Source organism: Herpailurus yagouaroundi, unplaced genomic scaffold, assembly GCF_014898765.1.
Source record: "Herpailurus yagouaroundi ecotype Mexico unplaced genomic scaffold, PumYag 192, whole genome shotgun sequence".
Taxonomy (NCBI): domain Eukaryota; kingdom Metazoa; phylum Chordata; class Mammalia; order Carnivora; family Felidae; genus Herpailurus; species Herpailurus yagouaroundi.
In genome coordinates this window covers 13235332-13255294 of record NW_024412423.1, presented here as the reverse complement: position 1 = coordinate 13255294, position 19963 = coordinate 13235332, and the positions used below count along the sequence as shown (strand labels likewise).

Here is a 19963-nt window from a genome sequence, read left to right as displayed (position 1 = left end):
CTCTGGGCTGATGGCTCAGAGCCTGGAGCCTGTTTCTGATTCTGTGTTGAAAAAATTTAAAAAAAATAAAAAATAAAAGGAGAATATGACAACTGTCTTTATCTTTTTTAATTAACCTTTGACCAAATTTTTTCACTAAAAGTCACATGTACATCTGAATTAAGGGACATAAAATATTATTAATGTCTGTAATCTTTTTTTTAGGCACTTAAAATTCTTACTGGTTCTTTTCAGGTGGCATCTTTTGTGCATTTGAAAAGCCACATTTTGATAATTTTAAAGAAAATTACTGGATAGGCTGTTAACCTTAGGTTTGATCCTAAAACATTTTTTGCAATGAGTGGGATTGCTTAGTGGAAAGGTGAGCAAAGGTAATAGAAAAGAGAATCACCCACAAAATGTGAAAACATGAGTACGTTGAATATCTTATTATTTCACTGAAACAAATACATTCTGGGACAAGGGTGGAATGATAATAAACCTGACCTTAATGTTTGTACTTTACTTAGGGGCCCTTTTGTCTCTGTTTCTCCTTCCACATTTTGCCCATCTGAGGGGCTTTTCTATTTTTTTTTTTAAGTTTACTCATTTTGAGAGAGAAAAAGAGAGAGCGAGGGACAGAACCCAAGTCGCGGAGGGGCAGAGAGAGAGGGAAGAGAGAGAATCTTAAGCAGGCTCCATACTGTCAGCCCAGAAACCGACGTGAGGCTCAAACCCACGAGCAGTGAGACCATGACCTGACCCAAAATTGAGAGTCTAATGCTTAATCGACTGACCCATCCAGGACCCTGAGGGGCTCTTCTAAATTGCCTCCCCCCTCACATATATTATGTTAGAGTCTGGAAACACTCTTTACCTTTTTGGAAACTTGTTGTGTTTTTAATTTAAAGTGAAAAATAGGAACTTTACTTCACTAGCTGGGCTATACCCTTATTTCAAAGGCTTGCTTCAGTTTAAGGAAAACCTTTCTGAACAAGATGGGTCTTGTTTGTTTTGTCTTAGAACAGTGAGGTTTGCTCCCAATTTAATTCCCTATATGACCACATAGGTGTGGCTCTGTCCTCAAGAAATACAAAGTTGAACAGGAGTTACTGAGTATCTTTAGGGGATTAAAAATCTGATAAGGAACATATACATATATATGTATATATGTGTGTATATATATGTATATATACACACATATATACATATATAAATCTGATAAGGAACATATATATGTGTATATATGTATATATATGTATATATACATGTACATATATAAATCTGATAAGGAACATATATATGTATGTTTTATGTTTTACATCTATTTTGTGGTCTGTCTGTCTGTCTGTCTGTATTTATGCAAAATAACCCTGTCTTTGAGCGTTTGATTTTTTTTGTAACTTACTCATATAATTTTGGGAAATAGGTGAAGCTGAAAATTAAGTCAACCAGCTAAAAATCTGTCTCCCTGTCCTTGGATACTAGTGTGATAACGTTATCCTTAGATATGAAATTCGTTAAGTTTTAACAATTTTTACAATTCAGTGGTAGATGCTTTGTGTTGGAGAAAGGTCAACGATCATAGTCTTGTCAAAGCAGTGGGATTGACACTATTCTGTCCTTTAAATCTATCATAACATATGCATCACTTGTATTATTCCCAGGCCTACGTGAACATTTTTGCAGGTGTACCTGAGCTTTGTGACATTTTAAACCACCAAGCCTAGTGCGAACTTTCAGAGAAAATTTCCGTTCGGTTTACCAAAATATTCCCTACAATCAGAAAATAAAACTATGCATACACACAGGTTAATTTGCTCATTGTACCTAGTAACTTGCCAGTTATCTATAAAACTTCACACTGCTACATTGTTTATAAATCTATACTGGTCGTTTCTTATAGGTCTAGGACCTGTTCTTTCTTCACTTGCAATTCATTTTTATATAATCAGCCTATTTATGATCATAGAGTCAAATTAATCTTTTTTGAAATTTAACTGAGAGCCAGGATTTCGAATTAAGAAAAAAAGAAATGGTCTGCTCTTTCCTTACTTCTCTTATTAATCTGCAAAAGGGTCTGTCTTTAGAATCCTGGGAAAGTATCTTGTGTTTGACTAGAAAGATTTGATGCTTAGGTTTCTGTGGTCCTAATTGCCCCTATCTAGCCTTTCACATGTAACAGTAAATTGGCCCCATTTCCACCCATTAATGATCCGCAAATGGATTTGACTTATTTCTTCCAAGTGTCTCATCAGTAGACAATTCTATTTTCCTTTGGTAATAAAAAACCAACTCCCTGTTCCTATGTAGTCCTAAGGCTTTTTGATCTCCCATCCAAAAAAATGCTTTCATGGACAAGGTTTACCTTAAATACCAAACTCGAGTTTTTCTGCCTCAGAGACCAGGAAGTCATCACAAAAGCCTTCTGGGTACTCGACTTCTAAAGCAGAGTGACTTACTCATACATTCCCTGACTTGCTACGTTCTTTTTCAACTCTTGCTCACAACTCTCATAGAGAGGGAATGGAAATTTCAGAAACCTTAGTGCTAGGAAAAAAAAGCTTGACTGACTCTTGCCAGAACGCTTCTCAGAATAGGAAGTGATATAAATCCAGGTTTAGGGAAGCCATTTGGGGAGGAAACAAAGCTAGTCTTCAAAGAGGGAAAGGAGACTCAACTTCATAAAGAGATATATGGTAGAGTCATTTTCCTGGGTAACTGACAGATTTTGTGCTTCAGAAATCTAGTGCCTCAGGAGGCTTAATTTTATTTATTTTCATTGGACTTAGTGAAAAGCCTTGCGGTATAACCCCTCTTCACTCAGGAGGAACCCCGTAAGCACCATACAGCGTTTGTCTTCCAACATTCTTTTCCTTTTGGGGGAGGGAACACAGAAGCCATAATGATGTCTTGAGGGAACCCCAAGCACAGTCTATTCCTTAGCCTTAAGAAAAAGATCTCTGACCCCCTCATCTCTTCTGTCTTCACTCTCTCTTCAGTGGCACCAACCTACCCTTCCTACCCTCGGTCACCCTAGCGTAAGAGTTGAGGCTCTCTAAACAAACCAACAAACAAACCAGGAAGAGAATTGATTTTCAGGCTCTTTCTGCTTTGACCATGCAACTCAACCACCCTAAGGGAAAGGAAGGCAAAAGCCCAGCTGTATTCTTGGAGAGTTGGCAAGGGAAAAACAGAGAAGACATGATGTGAATTAATATATGAACAAACTATATCACCTTGATAGTTTAAGTGTATATCTGTGACTTGCAAATAAAAAATTATTGACTAAGGAAAAGATTATTGAAAATAACAAATGGCTCTTATCACCACGTCATTATCAGAGCCAAGTCTGATGAATAAGGTGCTGTTCAAGATGGGTAATTCAGTTTGGGATCCAAAATGAGCTGTAACTATAGAGTAATTAAAATGACATTATTAATGGCTCACAAGCTGCCTCTTAAATCAATTCCAAACCATGGAAGAAAACTATATAGCTACCCAAAACTACTATGATCGACAGCTTTTATTTGCATATAAAATTGCTAGTGATGTATTTCTTCAGTTTTCAGTAATATCAATATGTCACAATTCATTATTTAACAAATATTTTGTGAATTCCAGTGTGCCGGGAAGTGTTCTAGGCGTTAGGGATACTTTGGTGAATAAAACAAACAAATTAAAAAAAATTCCTTGCCTGCATGAAGCTTATATTTTCTTCAGTGGAATACACAATGAACAAAATAAGCAAATTATGTATCATGTTGCATGATGATAAATGCTCTAAGGAAAAATAATTCAGAGGAAGGAGCAGGGTAGGAAGAGTGGGGACCAAGGATGAAGTTCTAAATATGGTGGTCAGAGGATACCTTACCAAGGTGACATTTGAGCAAAGACTTAAAAGAGATGAGGGTACAAACCATGAAAGAAGAGTGTTTTAGTAAGAGGTCAGTAAGAATGAACACATGGCATATTTATGACCCCCCCCCCCCAAAAAGGCCAAGTGGCTGGTTTCAAGAGAACAAGACAGAGAATGGCAGGGAAGAAAGATAGAGAACTAACAAAGGATTGGTTCACATAAGCCCTTATGGACTATGGTAAGGATCTGGGCTTTCACTCTGTTGAGACAGGAAGCATTCGCAGGGTTTGGCATGCTCAGATTTGTGTGGTGTTTTTTTTAACATTTATTTATTTTGAGAGGGAGAGAGAGAGAATGTGGTAGAGGCAGAGAGTGTGGGAGACACAGAATCCAAACCAAGCTCCAGACTCTGAGCTGTCAGCACAGAGCCCGTGGCAGGGCTCAAACTCACAAATAGCGAGATCATGACCTGAGCCGAAGTCGGACGCTCAACCAACTGGTGCCCGTGATTTGTGTTTTAATAGGATTATACAACCGCTATATTGAAAGTAAACTCAAGGATATGGGAGTAGAAATCAGGGAGACCAACTGGAAGTGTGGTGCTATCATCAACAGGAGGTGATAGTGCATTATACCAACATATTAGCAAGGACAGTGGTGGGAACTGGTCAAATTCGGGAAGACGTTAGAAGATAGAACCCAGCAGGATTTGCTGCCATATTGGATATGAAATGGGATAAAAGGAAAGAAGCCACAGATGAGCAATGCAAAGGACCCAATAGGCCATTCAGAGTTGGGTAAAAGTATAAATCAAGCATGTTTGGAGCAAGAAGTTGACATTTCAGTTCTGCTTGTCTTGTGTTTCCATGCTTCTTAGACAACAGGCAGTCCTAGCCTAAAGGTCAGGAGTCGCTTGCAAGCTGGAAATAAAATGTTGGTAGCCCTGATTCTAAATAGTTTTTTTTTGACGTTTATTTATTTTTGAGACAGAGAGAGACAGAGCATGAATGGGGGAGGGGCAGAGAGAGAGGGAGACACAGAATCTGAAACAGGCTCCAGGCTCCGAGCTGTCAGCACAGAGCCCGACGCAGGGCTCGAACTCACGGATCGTGAGATCGTGACCCGAGCCAAAGTCGGCCGCTTAACCGACTGAGCCACCCAGGCGCCCCGGTAGCCCTGATTCTAAAGAGTGTTAAGATTTTGTTTTAAGCTCCAGAAATTTCATGCTAATTTATACAATTTTGTTTGGTAGCAGTACAAATAATTTCTGTCCAGCAGAAAACTATGGGCTTTTTTAACCCTATAAAACATTAATCTGTTTTGTATATAATCCTGAAAGCTTGTCTTAACGTGCCGCAGTGTAACTCTGACACTATTTGAGTTATCACAGTCCACGGGCTGAGGGCTCACAAGCCTTCCCTCACTTCAGACACCAGCTGTAAGCTCCGGGATTCCCAACTTATGACCCACTGGCTACAAACTTGGATGTTCCCATTCCATCCGTATGTATAATAATTTGCCAGAGCACTTCACAAAACTCAGGGTCGTATTGTATTTACAACCGCAGTTTTATCATAAGGAACATAAATCGGGACTAGCCAGATGAAGAAACACATGGGTTGTCCCAAATGCGAAGCTTCCATATCCTCAGGATGTGTCACTGTGCTTCCATATCCTCAGGATGTGTCGTATGGATGTATATCACTAACCAGAAAAGCTTCCCCAAGTTTTGGTTTTCAGAGTTTTTATTATGCAGACATGATTAATTGGAGCATTGGCAATAAACTCAGTTTCTAGCTGCCTCCCTTTCCCTGGAGGTCGGGCTGTTATCATCCAGCTCAAAGCCCCAATGTTCAGGAATGGCCGGCCTCCATCTGAGAATTACCTAGGAGCCTAACTGGAGTCTCTTCACTAGCATAAACTCAGGTGTGGTGCCAGGGGCTCACCATCACTAACAAAAGGCTCCCCTGTTGGGAGATTCCAAGCACTGAAAGCTTCCTCTCTGGACCCAGGGCAAAAACCATACACATTCTTTATTTTACAACACATTCCTTTCCTACATGGTCAGTAGCTCCTCAGGTGTTCTTTGGACTGGCTTTAGAATCTTCACTCCCTTGTTAATTAATGAGGGGAATAAAATATTAGGTGTATGTGTTATAGATTTGCATGAAAGTCATGATTTTGCCTTTTCTGAAAATTAAACGTTAGCAGTGCTATTAAATGAATAACCACCAAGTAAATCAAGAAGGGAGGTTTGCCAGAGAACCCCACCCCTAAGCACTCTGTGTAAAGGTTTAAAAGATAGAAAGTAATCCACAAAGGATTCATTGAAATGCCTAAAGACCCAAGAAGAAACAGGGGAAAGTGTGTTCTCCTAGAACCCAAGCAAAGAATTCAGTTAAAGGAGAAGAGTGTCAGCTATGCTCCATGTTGCTGATAAATCTTGTTAAATAAAGACAAACTTTATCATGGGATTTAGAGACTTAGTCGTCACTGGTAAGCTTGATAAGAGCATGTTTGAAAATGGTGAGACAAAAAGCATTTGGAGTGGTTTTAAACAGTGATGGGGGCGCCTGGGTGGCGCAGTCGGTTAAGCGTCCGACTTCAGCCAGGTCACGATCTCGCGGTCCGGGAGTTCGAGCCCCACGTCGGGCTCTGGGCTGATGGCTCAGAGCCTGGAGCGTGCTTCTGATTCTGTGACTCCCTCTCTCTCTGCCCCTCCCCCCTTCATGCTCTGTCTCTCTCTGTCCCAAAAATAAATAAACGTTGAAAAAAAAAAATTTTTTAAAGACAGTGATAGAACAATAGAATCTTATTGAACTCCAAAAAAGGAATGAAGTACAGATCCATGCTACAATGTGGATGAGACTGGAAAACATTATGCTAAGTGGAAGAAATCAGACATAAAAAAAAAAAAATCACGTTTTTTATGATTTCATTTACATGAAATATCCAAAATAGGTAAGTACAGAGAAACAGAAAGAACACCAATGGCTGGGGGATGGGGGGAAATGGGGAGCAACTTGTTAATGGGTTCAGGGTTTCTTTGGGGGCTGATGAAGTGTTTCTGGAACCAGACATAGGAGGTGGCTGCACAAACTCTGAATGTACTCAACACCACTGAATTGTGGGCCTTACAGTGGTGCACTTTGTTATGTAAATTTTGCCTTAATGAGAACAAGAGAGAGAGAATGGGTGATGAGAAGTTGCAGGGAGTGAGTATAGACACATCTGTAAGAGACTTGCTGGGAAGGAAAACAAAAAAATAGGACTGGAGCTGGTAGCGAACGTGGGACCAAATGAAGCTTTTGTGTACATATATACATATATGTATGTATGGACAAAATATATTTTTTAATGGAAGAAGGCGGAATGTATTTGTTAGTTGATGGAAATGCAAACCTGGCTTTAGGTACAAGTTTAACTGTAGATACACCTTTCCTGCTTCAGAAGAACACATTACAGATGCCAGCTAGCTTATAAAGACATTGTCCATCATGAAGAAACATGGGCTATAGAAGGGTTGATCTCAGGGGATGCCTGGGTGGGTCGGTCGGTTAAGCGTCCGACGTCAGCTCAGGTCATGATCTCGCGGTTCGTGGGTTTGAGCCCCACATCAACTCAGAGCCTGGAGCCTGTCTCTCTCTCTCTCTCTCTCTCTCTCTCTCTCTCTCTCTCAAAAACAAACAAACATTTTAAAAAATTTAAAAAATGTAAGAGCGATTCTACTCTCCATACAGTTTGCTTTCATTTAAATGCAAAACAGAGAAACAAAAGCACAGCTTTCACAATCCACTTACGTAATCCTGAACCAGATACTACAGGTATCTAACGCCAGCTCTGCCGCTGTCTTGTTCTGTCTTCATGAAATCTTCTACATCCTCACAACCAAAGTTTTCTCATCCGTAAAACGGAAGAATTGAACCAGATTGTCCCTGAGCGTCCTCTCCGTCCCAGAGTCCACTGATGGGCCCATACTCACGGATTTGTTTTGTTACGAGACCTAAGAATATCTTTACGATATCTATACTCTCTCCACATTCATATCGTTGGATCTCCTCAAACTTCCTTTAAAAAAAAAAATTCAAAGCTACGCTGATTTATAGCAGATTAAATGAACAGAACACACAAGATGAGCAAAGAACTTGAGATGAGCTAGATGCAATCAGAGACATCTGGGTGAATTTAACACCACAGCTTTACAACATCTGGGTGATGTTAGTACTGAAGTTCTGGAAATCATACATTCCGAAATCTGACATTACTTTGGATGAGCAACTTGTATCCTTAAGCTGCAGATGCCTCGTTTTGGCAAGAAAACCTGATAAGCCCAGGAAAGTGCGCAGAAGAAAATAAACATCCGAACATTTTTAGCCTGCGGTGATGGACTATCGTAAGCCAAAAAGTTGAAATCTAAATATAAATAATGTGTTTTTTATTTATAGACCACAGGTATTTGCTAACCCACTGACACATCAAACTCACTGTGCCTGAACCCAAAACATTGGATCTCCCACGATCCCATCCCATGTGATTCACCAGTTTTCAGCGTTGCTCTCGCCAGTAGCCAGGTTCAAAACGTAGGAATCACTTTTGAGCCTCTTCTTCTTTGGGCCCCTTTTGTACCTCTAATCATTTGCTGAGGCCTGTCGATTTATATGTGTGTCTTGTTCCGGGCCCCCATTTCTCCTCGTTTTTCTCCAAGATCACCACTGATTTCACGTTACCTGGGCCCCAGACTCTGAAAGGCTTTCCCACCAATTCTCTCTGCTCCTCACATTCCAACTCACGTCCCGTAGCCAGTTAGCCTTTGAGGAGGCAAGACCAACCTCTCTTAGGCCGGGCTCAGAAAGCCCCGATATTGGCCCCAGTGAGATTCAGGCCACAAGCTGAATGGACAACCAATGCCCAGGGGTGGAAGACAAGTTCTTGCAATGTGGCCCCATCCTTATTTCTTGTACGAATCAGCAGCGTAACCTCCTGCCAGTGAGACTACTCATATCTCAGCATATTTGATGGTAACAGTTCTTCAAACGTATGTTCTTTTTCACATGTCAGTGTGTTTTCTTATCGAGGAAGAAGCATCCTTAGTCCCACACAAAGTTAAGACTGCTCCAGCAGAAATGAAAAGAAAGTCTCAGCTCAGTTTTGAAGTCAAAGCTGGGTCAAGGGAAGGCCACGGAGTGTGGAGATGTAGAATGGGAAGGTCTGGCAGGTCCTTGCCGGGACCTCGGCACACGGGACCAACACGACATCACTCTGTCCACCTAAATCCCTACTACTCACAGGGTAAATGAAACTGAAGAGCGGGACTCCTTTTAGGCAATAAGTTGTTAGAAGTAAGAATAAGGTAAGGCCCCTGAGCAGACCAGTAAGATCAACAAATAGCAGCTCTAGACAGAGAAGGTAGCAAAACCGCCTCTTAGGGAAGTAGGTTTGTGACCTGTGGGTGTATGGTATTACTCTGCGGGATCTGCTCTAGAGAATCTCTGTGAAATTCCATATTGGCAATTAATGCCTTTGGAGCATTCTGGCTTTTTAAAAAGCATTTGTGTAGGTACTAAAGGCAGCATTGATGTTGTCACACAGAGAAATCAGCTATATTCTTTTTGGACAATGATAGGATTGATTGGGTTGCTGGAATTTGTCCGTGAAAGAAAGGAAATGGCAGACTTCTAGAAGATCCTGTTGGGTACTTATATTCGTATATAATTTGATGTTTCATTGTTTAGTGTTGCTTTGTGAATTCACTGCGAAAATTACCAATTCTGAGTGAAATGCTGCGATTTGATAAACGTTAACTGTTTGAAACACTGAAAAAAAAGTTGTTCGTCTCTCTAGTCAACTGGCTAAAAAGCCCTGAGTTGTTCAAATGTAGATAAAATATATTAGAGGGGAGCAGTGAGACCCTTACACGAGACCAGAAAGATAAAGCATATCATTCATAAAATGTTATCATTTTAAGGATTTTTATACCATTAGTTGAATCATTGTTGAAATTCTTAAAATAACAAAAGAGTATAGATCAAAAGCCGCAAAAATTGGTGGTATTCAGCAAACTGGCTCCAGTCCTATTGGCTTGTTACTAATAATTCGAAACACTTGAGCTAACCCAAGAAATAATTTCTTGAAAAATTGAGCTAACCCAAGAAATAATTTCTTAAAAAATTGTGAGATCTGCATTGCGCTCTTGACTCCTACTACCAGCATAATACTTACTAAATGAAGGTTTAAGGGCACCTGGGTGGCTCAGTCGGTTGAGCGTCCAACTTCAGCTCAGGTCATGATCTCGCGGTCCGTGAGTTCGAGCCCCGCGTCGGACCTCTGTGCTGACAGCTCGGAGCCCGGAGCCTGTTTCAGATTCTGTGTCTCCCTCTCTCTCTGACCCTCCCCTGTTCATGCTCTGTCTCTCTTTGTCTCAAAAGTAAATAAACATTAAAAAAAAATTTTTTTTAATAAATAAAAAATAAAAAAATAAATGAAGGTTTAAAAATATATTCGATCCTTAAGCTCCAAGCATTAGCTAAGAAAGACATTATTGGCCTCATCTGATCAACGGAGAGCAAGAGGGGGCACTGGGGGTCCCTCTGAAGGGGCAAAGCTCATGAGCAGTCGAGCCGGAAATGTGAACACAGGTCTCCTGATCCAATCCCAGGTGGGAATGATCAGATTTGCTTATCTAAGAGAATGAAATTAATCAAATAATTTCTTTCTTGTCACTATCTTTATATGGAGAGCCAAGAAGACAAAACTTGAGTGAGAGATTTTTCCAGAGATTTCTATTTTCATTGTAATCCAGTAAATGATAAAATATCTGTAAGAATTACTGACCATGTCAAGGCTGCTGACAAGCTAACATGACAAGCAGTATCATTCAGGATCGTTTGGTGGTGGGTTTTTTTTTTTTTTTCTTAGTTCGAAATTGTGATGATAAGATGGATAAGGTCATTTAAAGATGGTGACATGTGGTATCCATTAACAAATGCTGGGTCGTATTTAAAACCTGCTGAGAGCAGCACAGAGGCAGGGACAAAATGTTCTTCGTTTTTCAAGACTAATATCTCTTCCACTGTATAGATTTCCATCAACTGGTTCTATTAGGTAAATTACATCTGACCTTTATATCCCAGTAAAGGTAAATGTAATTTAAGAGTTTATGAGCGTGAGAGTAGGGAAAATGGAAAGAGTCCACTGTGCAAAGGAGGGATTATTAAATAACGATGCAGAAGGCGTCAAATAGATGCCCCCTGTATGTACTTCTGGTGATTTCCACTGGGGCAGCCCAACGGGTTAAGAGTTTTGTTGTTTGTTGTTCTGCTTGATTTTTCCTTTCTGCATCTGAAAACTGGAACCTAACTCCTTTCTCTCGCTCAGGTTGTCCTTAGGGAATCATCCATTTTTCCAAACAATATGTATCGATAACAGCACAAAAGTCAGCAACGGTGTGGTGGGACATGTGTTCTCATACACCGTACTGTACGTGTCCACACAGGTTTCAGGAGGAAAGTTTGCTTTTTTTTTTTTCCAACATCCTTCAAAATATTCATAAACTTCATCAGAGTCTTTCTACTTTTACGAATTTACCCAGTAGAGGGGCGCCTGGGTGGATCAGTCAGTTAAGCATCCAGCTTCAGCTCAGGTCATCGTTTCATGGTTCATGGATTGGAGCCCCATGTCGGGCTCCATGCTGACAGCTCAGAGCCTGGAACCTGCTTCAGATTCTGTGTCTCCTTCTCTCTCTGCCCCTCTTCAGCTCATGCTCTATCTCTCCCTGTCTCTTAAAAATTAAAAAAAACATTAATTTTTTTTTTATTTTTTAAATAAAAAAAAGAATTTACCCAATAGAAATAAGAGATGTACACTATGACTGCTATATAATAATATAATACTTCTTATAATAACAATTGGAAGCAGTTAATGTCCCATAACAGGAGGATAAATTATGATAGAACTTTCTAATGGAATAAAATATAGCCATTACAGTCAGGTTTTCCAGAATGCTCCCACTTTACACAAGATATATATCTGGACTGAGAGAGCGAGAAGGAGTCTAAGATACTCTCTCGAAAGTTAGCAGTTCTAGATGAATGATGGCTCTGTGGATGATTTTCTAAACATTTCAAAATGAATATATATAATTATTGTACTTCATATAAGAGCAATAGTTTTCAAATCATCTTTAGAGAATGAAATTTATTATTTTACTTATGCTTATTATACATATATATGTTTTGATATGAAAACATGGGGCGCCTGGGTGGCTCAGTCAGTTAAGCGTCCGACTTCAGCTTAGGTCATGATCTCACGGTTCATGAGTTTGAGCCCCACATCGGGCTCTGTGCTGACAGCTTAGAGCCTGGAGCCTGCCTCGAATTCTGTGTCTCCCTCTCTCTCTGTTCCTCCCCCACTCATGCTGTCTCTCTCTCTCCTTCAAAAATAAATAAAAACATAAAAAAAATTAAAAAAAAAGAAAACAGTGACTGAAAAGCAAAATGTGAGCAGTGTCTGTAGAAAACTATTACTGGTAATATTTATTGCTTCATATTTTTCTACATTTTCAAAAATTCCTAGAACTATTTTTAATCAAGCTGATATGTACGTATAGAAAGAAATCAAATAGTACCCCAAAAACTTAACCATATCTCTGTTTTGTGCTTTTGATATTTACTCCACATCTCTAAATAATAGGCTCATACCTCTTGTGGTAGCCAGCTCCCAAGATGGCCACCAGTGATCCTCACTTGCTGACATTCATGCTCTTGTGAGGTCCACTTCTAGAAAGAATAAGCTATGTGACTAATAGGATATTGCAAAAGTGGCAACATGTGATTTCTGGGGCTAGGTAATACGGCTGACCCTTGAACAACGGTGGAGATTAGAGGTTTCCTGCATGGAAGAAAACCCACATATAATTTTTGACTCCTCCAAAACTTACTGCTAATAGCCTGCTGTTGACCAGAAATCTTCCCACTTACGTAAATAGTTGATTACCTTATATTCGGTATGTTACATGTATTCTAGGGAAAAGAAAAGGCAATTAGGGAAATCATAAGGAAGAGAAAATACATTTACAGTACTGTACTGTATTTATCAAAATTTTAAAAATCTGCAACGGAGCCTGGGTGGCTCAGTTGGTTGAGTGTCTGACTTTGGCTCAGGTCATGATCTAACGGTCCATAGGTGGTTTCAGCCCTGCATCGGGCTCTGTGCTGACAGCTCAGAGCCTGGAGCCTACTTCGGAATCTGTGTCCCCCCCCCCCCTCTCTGCCCCTCCCTGCCTTGTGCTCTCTCTCTCTCTCTCTCAAAAATAAATAAACAGTAAAATAAACAAATCCGGGTATAAGTTGACCCACAGAGTTCAAACCCGTATTGTTCAGGGGTCAACTTTTATTGGTTTCTTGGATCACTCGGAGGAAGCAGCTTCTCTATCATGAGGACACTATAGTAGCCCGGTGAAGAGAAGGGAGGCCTCCTGCCATCTTGAGAGTGAATTTTAGCCCCACTCAAGCCTTAGAATGATGGCAACTTCATGAGAAACTGACCAGGACTCCCCAGCCAACCTGCTCAAATTCAGGGTGCGCAGAGGTAATCAGTGTTTATTGTTTTAAACGTCTGAGTTACGGGGGAAATGTTTATGCAGCCATAAGTAATAAATACCATTCCATTTCCTACTTTGTGAATTTTGAACATTTTCTTTGAATGTTCTACCATGACAGATGACAATTAGCTCACTTTCACATCCCCTATCTGCAATCCCCTCCTCCTCTTTTCCCCAACTTTTGGTCATTGTGTCCTGTGGTAGGTGAGGGGATTCTATCCATCATAGCTGAGAATATAAATGATACGCCTAAAACTCTGTATCCCTTCCCATCAAACTGCAAGGGCACCTCTTAATCTCAGCATATAAGTGCAGGTTCTGTAACTCTCTGCGCCTCCCTTGTAGACCCATCCACTGTCTTTTGTCAGCTATACCATTGCTTTAAGGTCATAATACCTGATGACGTTTAGGCTCTGTTCCACATTGCAAGCAGTTCCTCCATGCTCTGTTAATAGGTTGATATTGATGTTTGAAAATATGGTTAGTATATGACAATGAAAACATATTTTTCTCCAGAAAAGCCCTGTTGTATGGTAAGATTCTGTTTCCGCTTCTACTGATCCAGTGTGATGAATTGTAGAGGGTCTGAAGGAACATGCTTCTGCGATGAGGTCAAACGGATCCTTTTTTGTAAGATTCCATCAGTATCTCAAAATCATGCCGTTTCTCAGTTTGCATCACATTTGACCACGTCTTTCCTTGACAACGTTTTCCCTCCATCGGTATTGTCATACCCCTTCCTCGTTATTTTCAGTAAGACTTTCCAGCTTTTTGCAGCAATTGAGTGATTCCACTTCATTCTTCCTGGTGTCAGTCTTGGAGTCCACCTTGTACTAGTTAGGACTCACTGTTTTCCATGCTCCCCAGCTAACATTCTGGCATTTCTTTCCCTTGTATGCGTAGGCTAATTCCACTATTTTTTTTTTTTTATTTAATGCCTTCCTATTACTTAGGGTTCTTCCCCCTCTTTTCTTTTCAAACTTCACAGGACTTTTTTCTTCTTTAAACTTTTTAGAGTCTTGCCACTAGGTTGGTTTACCAAAATTCCATGACCCCGTGTCTAGATCATATGGCCACACTTGAATCCATTTAAAATGAAGAGTCTCGTCTTTTTGGTACAATAATAAATTTTCTTCCATTGTTTTTTGTAATTTTCTCTTGGCCTTTTTTCCATATTCTCTAATACTCGAATATGGAACCTAAGTTTAGTTTCAAGGTCTCACCTCTTCTTTCATGTTTTCTTTCTCCCTTAATTTTGCTCTTCCCTCAACTCTGTCTTTTATAATTTGTACATAAATCATTTGTAATGTTCTCAGCTTGAATTTGCTATTGTGTGTCCCACTATGTAGTGCGATGTGAAATTGACAAGCTCATTACATCACAGTACAAGGTACAATTTCAAACTGAAAATCAGCAACCAGTGGGGCACCCAGATGGCTCAGTCTTTTAAGCGTCCGACTTCAGCTCAGGTCATGATCTTACAGTTCGTGAGTTCAAGCCCCGTATTGGGCTCTGTGCTGACAGCTCAGAGCCTGGAGCCTGCCTCGGATTCTGTGTCTCCCTAGCTCTCGGCCCCTCCCCCCACTTGCACTCTGTCTGTCTGTCTCACACACTCTCTCTCTCTCTCTCTCAAAAATGAGTAAACGTTTAAAAAAAAATTTGTAGTAAAAAAAAAAAAAAGAAAAGAAAATCAGACATCAGCATTCACTGACCATCGTCTATGCCAGGAAATCTCTGTCTTGGTCCGTCAAGTCAGGTACCTTTCTCAAGTCCAGTAAGATGGGACAGAGATCGTGTGGTGGGTCACATGCTGAGAACAGGAACACTAGGTGTAGGCACATCCTAGGTTTCCATCGGTGAACCAAAGACTAAAGGCTGAAAATACCCCCAAGGGACTCTTTTTCCCAATCTTCTCTTATCTGAATGTGGTTTTCTCCCTGTTCTCTTTCTCTCCAGAGGAACTTCCCTGTTACTTAGATATGCAGAGCAGTTGCAATCCCCTTGTTCCAACCCTCTCATTCAGGATCATTCTCTAAGCTTTGCTTTTTATAACTCAAACATAAATCTGTAATTTATCAACCATTCAACAGACCTTAACACCCAAATGCTCCATGTGCCCAAATGTTTCTGTTCTGGAAACCAGAGATTTCCAGGGGGAAAAAAAAGGCAAAATGCCTACCCTCATGGGGCGTGCAATCTAGCAGGAGAAACAAAGAATATGTAAAATAAGTAAATAGGTAGTATTACGGTGAAAAGGTAAGCAGGGAAGAGAGAGGAAATGGGGTTTGCAATTTTTTTTTTAATTCCAGTATAATTAACATATAGTTTTATATTAGTTTCAGGTATACAATATAGTAATCCAGCAATTCTACGCATTACTAAATGCTAATCACGTGAATATATTCTTAACCCCCTTCATTCATTTCGCCCATCCCCCCACAACCTTCCCTCTGGTAACCATCAGTTTCTTCTCTATAGTTAAAAGTCCACTTAAAAAAATAAATAATATAAAACTCTATTTTTTTATTTGTCTCTGTTTTCTTTGTTTATTCATTTTTTTTCTGAAATTCCACATAGGAGTGAACTCATGGCATTTTTCTTTCTCTGACTTATTTCACTTAGCATTATATCCTCTAGATCCATCTACGTTGCAAATGGCAAGATTTAATTTTATGGCTGAGTAATATTCCAGTGTGTGTGTGTGTGTGTGTGTGTGTGTGTGTGTGTGTGTGTTTACCACCTATTCTTTACCCATTCATCCATCAATGGACACAGGCTGCCTCCATAAGATGAGTATTATAAATAATGCTGCAACAAGCATGGGAATGTGTGTATCCCTTCAAGTTAGCATTGTAGTTGTATTTTTTGGGTAAGTACCCAGTAGTAGAATTACTTGACCATACAGTAATTCTGTTTTTAATTTTTAAGGAGCCTCCATACTGTTTGCTACAGTGGCTGTACCAGTTTACATTCCTACCAACAGCACATGAGGGTCCCTTTTTCTCCACATCCTCACCAACTCTTGTTGTTTCTTGAGTTTTTGATTTTAATCATTCTGACAGGTGTGAGTTGATATCTCATTGTCATTTTCATTTGCATGTCCTTGATGAGTGATGTTGAGCATCTTTCCGTGCATCTCTTGGCCATCTGTGTCTTCTTTGAGATGCCTATTCATGTCTGTTGACCTTTTTTAATTGGATTACTTTTTTTTAATGTTGGGTTGTAGAAGTTCTTTATATATGTTGGATACTAACCCCTTATCAGATCTATCATTCGCAAATATCTTCTCCCATGCAATAGGTTGTCATTTAGTTTTGTTGATTGTTTCTTTTGCTGTGCAGAAGCTTTTTATTTTGATATAGTCCCCATAGTTTATTTTTCCATTTGTCTCCCTTGCCTCAGGAGACATATATAGAAAAATGTTGCTATGGCCAATGTCAGATAAATTACTGCCTATGCTCTCTTCTAGGATTTACATAGTTTCAGATCTCACATTTAGGTCTTTAATCCATTTTGAGTTTATTTTGTGTTTGGTATGAGAAAGTTGTCCAGTTTGATTCTTTTGCACGTTGCTTACCAGTTTTCCCACCACCATTTGTTGAAGAGACTGTCTTCTTCCATTGCATATTCTTGCCTCCCTTGTCACAGATTAGTTGACCATACTATTGTGGGTTTATCTCTAGGCTTTCTATTCTATGTGTCTATTTTTGTGCCAGTATTATACTTTTTTGATTACTACAGCTTTGTGGTATATCTTGACATTGAGCATTGTGATACTCCCGGTTTTGTTCTTCTTTTTCAAGATTGCTTGGCTATTTGAGTCTTTTGTGATTCTATATAAATTTTAGGATTTTTTTTCTAGTTCAGTGAAAAATGCTGTTGCTATTGTGATAGGGATTGTCTTAAATCTATAGATTTCTTTGGGTTGTATAGACATGTTAACAATATTTGTTCTCCCAGTTCATGAGCGTGGAATATCTTTCCAAACAAATATCTTTGTGTCATCTTCAATTTCTTTCATTAATATTTTATAGTTTTTAGAGTACAGGTCTTTCGCCTCCTTGCTTAAGTTTATTTATCGGCATTTTGTTATTTTTGGTACAATTGTTAATGGAACTGTTTTCTTAATTTCTCTTTCTGCTACTTCATTATTAATGTATAGAAATGCAACACATTTCTGTATATTGAGTTTTTATTCTGTGACCTTATTGAATTAATTTATTAATTTTGGTAGTTTTTTGGTAGTCTTTAGGGTTTTATATATGTATCATGTCATCTACAAATAGTCAAAGCTTTACTTCTTCCTTACCAATTTAGATGCTTTTTATTACTTTTTCTTGTCTGATTGTTATGGCAAGGACTTCCAGTACTATATTGAATGGGTTTGAAATTTTTAATAGAGGAATCAAGAAAAATCTCAATGAGAAAGAGACTATAGAGCAAAGGCCCCCAAAATACCAAACTAGATAATTAAACTTTACATTTTTGGCTTCTAATCATCTACCCAGATGACTGTGGTCCAATTGAAGCAAGTATTTTAAGAATTGTAAAGGGTATGTCATGATCAAAAGTCCTTAAGGTGGTAAACAGAATCACAAAACAGCTGGCCATCCTGGGCCCTCTTGGGGATATCAAGTCAAGTACGATTTTTGTAGAAAAGAGTGGGAGTGCATGTTTTGATGACCACGTGTACTTTTATGAGGATCTTCTGTCCTCTCTTTCTCAAGCTTCTATTGAATCATAGCACCTAGCCTCTTTGCTTTCTTAGAATCAACTCAATTTTCAGATGAGTAAAAAACAGAAAAAAAAACTATACTTTCTGCCACATTAAGTCGTAGAAAAGAGCCATGCGTGTGACTATACGCTAAACACAAGTCAAAGTCATGGGATTCTTTTTTAACGTAACTTTGTGCTCCGTATGTGAGAATACTGAACTGTAAGGTAATCTGTGATCTGTGGGTGATTATGGTGTGTCCGTATAGGTTCACCATTTGTAACAAGTGTATCCCTCTGAGAGTGGATGCTGATAATGGAGGAGGCTAAGCAGGTCAGGGGCAGGCAGGACATGGGAAATAGCTATACTTTCCCCTCCGTTTTTCTGTGAACCTCATGCTGCTCTGAAACAATAAAATCTTGATTTAAAAGAAATGAATGAAACGGAGGCAAAAAGATCCATTCATTCAATTCTCTGTGTGTTAGCTACACCCTAATTTGTGGGGACCGGTCCTTTGTAAGACTATCGATTTGAAGGAGCTCCGCATGTTTACCTGCTTCGAGTTGAAAACTGTTTTCTACTACAGGAGTCTCATATAGAACACGGCCATATGCACCTGCTCCACCAGGATGCGGTATCTATCTTGATGATGGTACTCACCACTTTTGATAGGAATCACATACATACTCGCCTGCTTATCTAACAGCGGTGAGATCCTCTCAGGAACTAAATCTCAGGCTTTGCACGGTACCCAGCCACTAATTGGTCCTTACTGAATGTTGCCTGCCTGGTATTGTTCCCAGTTGAACTCTTCACAAGAACCATACCGTCCGCTACCGTTTGTTGAGCATCTACTATTGTGGCATCATTATCTGTAATCTTCACGGCAACCGGAATTAGGTCCTGTGCCAGTGGTACAGATGACAAAACCGAGGCTTGGTAGGTTTAAGTACTTCGTCTAAGTGTCCACAATCGGCAGAATGGAAAGACGAGGAACCTGCCCCGGGCCATTATGACCCGAAACTACCCTTTTGGTTACGTCCTCGGCATCTCTTGAAGATAACTCGATGAGACATCCCAGGGGGAACAAGGAGGAGAGAAGCCATTTTTCTCTCCTTCTGGTTCCCAGCAAGGCCAAAAGAACATATTTGGGACACCTAACACACAGTCATTTGTCTGGTAGGATTTGTCTGCCACCACATCTCTGTCTTTGTGAACTGTGATGCATCAGAGACACAGCGGCCACTGCCCTTTTATCTCTGTGCCAGCCACATTTAGAAAGAGGTGAAATTGAAGTAGAACGAGGTTAAATGGGTTCTCATAATAGAATCCACTATCTCTTACTATTAGAGCACTTGAAAGCCCCTAGTCTTCCTCTATTTCCCTTTTAGAGAATTAAACAAAAAAAAAAAAAACCCAAAAAAAAAAAACAAAAAAAAGCAAGCAAACCACACAGTTAGGATGAGATGATGAGAAGGATGTATAAAGGAGCTGTTTGGCCCTCTTGCAGGCCCTCGTGCGCTCGTATTTACAGACGTCTTACCAAGAGAGCGTGTCCTGCGGAACGTGTAGGAATTGGGGATGTTGAATTTTTGGCTAAGTCTTGGCCGCTCTTAGCTGTGTTCGGAGTTTGACCGGGGCAGGTCTGACAGAGTGCTGACGTGTGGTTTCCCCTACTTTGTTCAGGCTCTGGCGTGTTATCTCTCAGCTAGCAGAACGACCTTATGGTTTATTTGGCTTGGGGTGCATAAGGGCCCGAGTTACGTAAGGCTATTAAATCACAACCTGCCGAGGTGTCTTTGGAAGGCTGTTA

At 39.9% G+C, this 19963-nt stretch overlaps 1 long non-coding RNA gene across 1 annotated transcript in view; it reads left to right on the top strand.

Moving 5' to 3' along the window:
• The window catches only part of LOC121010625 (uncharacterized), a 104779-nt gene that overhangs the window by 13476 nt on the left and 71340 nt on the right, over positions 1–19963 (top strand). The gene's annotated exons all lie outside the window — the stretch shown is intronic.